Raw genomic sequence first — 6,000 nt, 5'->3', positions numbered from 1 at the left:
ATTGTTTGGTGACAGCTTAAATTTAGGGTTTTAAATGGAAAATCTATCCTGTTATTATGTGTATCCTGGTTTGTTTGCGGCACAGTCATAGGAAAAGTTTTACGGTGTGTTCACACAACCAGCGACTTATCCCTTGGCAACAGCTGAGATTCATTGTCAGTGGAAACCTGGCATCGTCGCTTAGTACATCCGGCTGTGGGATACACCCTCGGTCCAACGAGTTATCGTCAGTACGGTGAACGTAACATTAGAATTTGTTGCACATCTGGCCTACTGTACAGCAAAGACTTCATAGATGCAAACATTATTAGCAGTATAATTGTTTTATTAATGGCACACATTTTGGAGACCTGGGACGCATTTGCACAAATCTGAAAATCTTTCAGCCCATCCATTTTTCTCATTGTCGGTCAGTCGCGTGTTGCCTGGGAATCCCGCCATTCCTTGTGAAGCAATTTTCTGTCCCATAGAAAATGAATAGGGCTAAACCTCAGGGCAAGTCATGCTGCTGTCAGTGGAAAGCTGCAAACAGGCTTATTGGAAAAAGGTTTTAAAATGCAGCATAATGTTACAAGTTGCTTTATATTTATGAAGCTGTCTGTAATTATGGCACTGTGGCATTGTGGTAAAGTGTTTTCTTCTGTCAACTCAATATGATAAAAATCACAAACTACAACTCTTTAATGAGTACAAATGAACATCTCTTAGTTACCGGTTCAACAATAATTTACTTATGGATTTTGTGCTGACTTTAAGAATTACTTATATTGTGTCCATCCCTTGCAAATAGCTGAGAGCCCATAAAGAAGTTCACTTACACTGTAGTAGGTCCATAGACAGATGGAAAATAGCTACATCCTGTAGCTTAGGTCCACATGTATTGCTTCTCTACATTCACCACAGTGTAATTTGTCCTATTGTATCGCTCCTCACTAAGACTGCCAAAGGTCTGTAATGAGAAGTATTAGCCTCCTTGCTGTGTGTTAATTGCTTTTCTTTGTCAAAAATAAGGAGGCGAGAAATCGCTCACTGTGCACATTTTTAGATAGCATCTCCTCCTTTTGCCTTTTCTTCTCCCATCTGCTTTTCTGCACACACACTACATTGTCACACTGGAATGACAGATATGTGAGTATCCCCAACGGCCTGAGACTTTGAGACAGTGAGCAACCATCACAAGCATGACTAATGCGGTAAACCACTAACAACTGCACAGGAACAGGACCTATCATGGAGTTGGAAGGCTGAGAGGTGAGGGTTAGGGTTGGATCTAAACAAGACATTCCAGCCCTTTATCAAGGGTGACCTCTTTGCTGTATTAAGTGTGGAGGGACCTCGACACAGAGATGCCCTTACCCTTGGCATGCCAAGTGTGAAAGTACGTCTTCGACCTTACATAATGACAGCTTTGGGGTTAATGGTGTCATGGCTGCTCATATCTGTAATAACTGAGTCATATCTCATGCAGACAGTGTCATTAGTGTCTGCGTGTATCAACAGTGTGTTTATACAATAAATGTTGGTACCTAGATACTGTGTGTATTATTATGTATAAGGAACAAATCCAAAATGATCACTCCCATTCCTGTGTGTTGCTACACACAGCCAGTGACAATGTTTATATGCCCATTATTTATTTTTATAAATGATTGCATTCGTAGATACAATATCAGTCCATGGAAAGACAAACTGAAGTGCAAAGACAAGTAGCTGTGATGTGCCCAGGTCAGTGAAAACTGAAATTTAAGACAGATCTATGGGAGCTGAAAATCTTTTGAGCTTGAGTGAAAATGTTGTTCAGGGCCTTTTTCTGGTACATTCTGAGGTCACTCGGGCACTGAGCTGAGCTGGAATCAAACACACATACAGCACATTCTGCAACATTAAAATAGTTTAATGTGTTAGCAAGGTAACATTTGAACAACAGTCTGTCAGAAATTATAGTTTTAATCAATTAAAATGTGACCTGATTTGTCACTAGATAAAAAGTTAAGTAATGATTAAAGTAATTACAGTTCAGAGGATAATGAATTTCTGTGTCCATCCAATAGTTGGTGACACAACTGAACACTAAAAAACAAAAATTGCAACATAGTTATGCCAAGGAAAACTTAAATGATGACTAAAGGGTTTGTACTCAGGGGACCAATAGGCTACATAGTAAACATCAAGGCAATTTTAAGGTACAGTAAGTGAAATCATAAAGTAAGAGATTGTTGGTAGGGTTTTATTAGGTCTCATAGCTCAGCTTTCGAGTTCACTTCTAGCTTCATTTATTTTTGTTGTCCTAATTCACCATGTGACTTAGAACAATGTCTGGTACTCAGGTGTTTCTGGACAAAATAAGACAAATACACTATCTGAGCCAAAGATAAAAGGTGCCAACTGTAGACATGCTCCAGCTCATGCAACTCAACCATGTCGTTGGCTGGAAGCAGTTTGCTGTAAATCATTGATTAAAGGAATAAACTGTAGTATTGATTGCTGTAACATCTGCCACACACACGTGGGCATACTCTTGTACACACACATGCTTACAAGACTCAAAACCACAGAAGTCAAAGTTTACCAGGCTTTATTTAGAAAAGTGTGTTTAGTAGATTTTTTCAGTCAAGGAAATAAACCTCAATTTGCTCCTCTGAACTGGACCTCCCTGTCTGACGAATAGACCTTCGCACAAAGTGCCAGCACTTAAATGGGAGCTCTTTAAAGAAGAGATGAACTTGTGATCAAGAGCTAATGGAAGAGGATTGTACAACAGATTAGAGATGATTCACTCGTATCCACAGGTCAAGACCCCTGAGTTCTGCTCCACATTACAACAGACTCCCTTCTGCCTCTAGAATCCATCTCGTCTTTGCTGCTTCACTAAACTGATCTCCCTTCCTGTCACCCCTTTTTCCACCTCAACCCAATCTGTTTTTTCCTCTCTTCTTACTTGCCACCTACGCTCTTTGTCTGGTCTGCCCACCCCCCGTCTCATAGGCCTCTCAGCTGAGACCTGAGAATGAAAATTAAAAAAAAAATGTTTTAATCATTTATATAGGGAGGAAGAGAGGGATCACACCCAGTGGCACTTGATAGTGTGTCAGCAGAAAGACAACAGAAGAAGTGAAACATTCTCATTAGTACTACATACTGCAGAAAAACACAGACCTCCTTGCACCCTGTGTATGACAGCTAAATTGGCCTGACACCTCACCTTTCCAGTAAGTTGTGTGTATTTCCATTTGCCTGAACAAAAACAATCTCTAGCTAACTTGCAAACTGGACCATAGCCGTTCCCTCTGTTTCTTATACAAAGTGGTTTGCCAAATGACAGGACCATAGAAAATAGATAAATGAACAGATGTCTGAGTAGACGCACAGCACCATGCTGCCATCCAATTTGGCCCTCACTGGGCCCGGACTTCAGTATTTACACAGGATGATGTGTGTGTAATGCTCAGTTCCATGGAGAGCATCCAGGCCAAGATGCAACAGATCGAGAGCCAGAGCGAGTCAAGGGGCCCCTGGGCTCTTGTAAAATTAAAGTATTAGGAATGTGGATACTTTGCTAGGGTGAAAGAGCTGCATCTATGTAGCAGCTCAGCTGGGATGAAGCTGGCGGGGAACACCTGTCTCCAGACTGGATGGGCTCAAAATCTCTGAGCCTATATCGTAAACAAGATTTGCCATGTGCAGTTGTGTATAATTATGTATGTATGTGCATGCTTAGCAATAGACGATCAGCAGAAAAAAATCACATCTGCTCAGAGTCATAAAATCTTGTTGCTGATTTCTAGGATTAAGTTAGTCACATTTTTTACTGTGTGAATCATTTTTTATTTTCAATGACCTTTTAACAGCGTAAAAGAGGACTAATTACATTTAAGTATTGAACTTGCATTGTATTTTGTACTTGTACTTTACGCAAGTATATCTATGCTAAGCTATCTATACATCTTCTACATTATATTTATAATCTACAGTAGTAACTAATTATTTTGGGACAGAACAAGATATTAAAATAGATCCATTACTGCAATTTAAACTACCAGTTACCAAAACAAGCAGGATATTGTAATTTTTCCATATTATTGTATATAGCTGCCATTGCATTTACACAGTACATCAGTTTATGTGCTAATACTACTTACATATAGCTTAAATATAGGACAGGATGATAATAAAAATTTGATATTTTTTAAATGAATTGAATGTCTAAATGTAATGTGAAAGGGGATGATGGTAAATGATGAACACACATCCATTTCTTACACTATTCTGCAGTTCTGGCCAATACACAGCTTTATTGATACTAAGTAGTTACTGCTAAACTGTGAACAAGCAGTCACCTACAGACAAACTGATAAACCAGCAGAAATGACAAAGTTAAGAAAGGCAGCAACCTGCAAGTCACCATCATAAAGATTCAGCAGTTAGACACTTTTTTACCTCCATGAGACCCAAAAAGATCTAAAAGGATAGAAATATCATGTGTATATTTGCCAGGTTGCCAGATACAAATGAATGCTAATGCTAAGGTGAATAAAAAAATAAAACAAAATCAAATCAATAAAAAAAATCAACAAATGCAATATTAAGTCAAATTTCTAATCAAACTACCTTTACAGTACCTTTACTTGGTGATATTACTACTTTCACAAATGTAAAGAATCAGAATATTTTGATATATTGCAAAGACAATATCTATTGATGTGTTGAAAAGAATATGGCATTGATTGGACAGGAAGTTCAGCAGAAACAGCTCAATTGGCTACAACAGAGCTGACACATTTCCCACTGCTGTGGATGTGCAATAATTACTGTTTCCTACATCATTGGATTTACTGCTTGAGGGCACAACATTACTTCATGTTCCACAAATAATGACATCTGCCCATTGCAAAAAAGGCACACAACCTTGATAATGATTGAAAACTGTAACCAGGGCAGCAAATATTTGGAGCTCTGTTTATGTCTGTTTTCATGGGAGGGGGGGTGTTTATTATGTCACATTCTTTCACACAAAGTGAACAGGCAGGAGTTGGGGAGTCCTTGCGTCCATTCAGTGAGCCATTACCATGCTCTTTGATGGACTTCATTCGGCCCAAAGGAGAAGGACATAACCCTGTTTATTTAAATGCACAGCTTTGTGTGCCCTTAAATGCTGCTCTGTCTTCATTCCTCACTCACTGTTCTTCTATTCACAGCAAGAAAACAAAAACCTTTGACCCCTTTTGTCTGCTTCATTTGTTGCTCCATTTGATTGCAATCTTTGTGCCTCATAGATTTCTCAATTTAACAGTTTTCCAATAAAATGAGGTCGTCTCTCTTAAGACCTGCCTTTGGCTTTCCTGGCTGGGTCTCTGTGCCATTCTGGTGGGAATCTGCACCTAAAGACTTCTTTTTCCTGTGATGCACTGATGGGAATGCTTGCCCGAGTGACACTGGCATAATGGATTTCAGTCTTTCTACTTTCTCCCCATAGCTTGTTACAATTAAGACCGTAAACAAAGACACAAAATAGACCCTCAGCCAAGCAGTCACTGGGTCTGGCCAGTTGTTCTTATTCCAGATAATGGCAGGATTAGCTAATTCTGAAAGGGCCAATATTTGAGCTAATATTGAGCCCTTGCTCAATACAGTGCAGGCTTGACAGGTCAATCTCCTTAAACTCTGGAAGATTATAATATTTTATCTCACAAAAGAGGTTTTAAATTTCATGTCTTAATTCGCTGCTTTTTTTCTTTTTTTCGGTTGATTTTGAGCTCTCTGTCTAATTGCTTCAGGGTGATTCATAGGTCACCTCTCATAGCAAGTTACACTATCAATGCAAAATGTACAGTCGTTTAATGTAAAGTTAGGTTTAAATGCTTATCAGTTTAAAGCCCCTTTAATCATGAGCACTCCAATAGCTCTATTCAGGTAAAAAAGAACCACTGGCCTTTCGACTATTTAAAACTGTGCAGTTAAGGCGTTTCTGCGTTGCTCCAATGTTTTATGTATCTGGGTAGA

This window comes from Channa argus, chromosome 8 (assembly GCF_033026475.1).
Source record: "Channa argus isolate prfri chromosome 8, Channa argus male v1.0, whole genome shotgun sequence".
In the NCBI taxonomy this organism is placed as follows: domain Eukaryota; kingdom Metazoa; phylum Chordata; class Actinopteri; order Anabantiformes; family Channidae; genus Channa; species Channa argus.
This window is presented reverse-complemented; position numbering follows the sequence as displayed.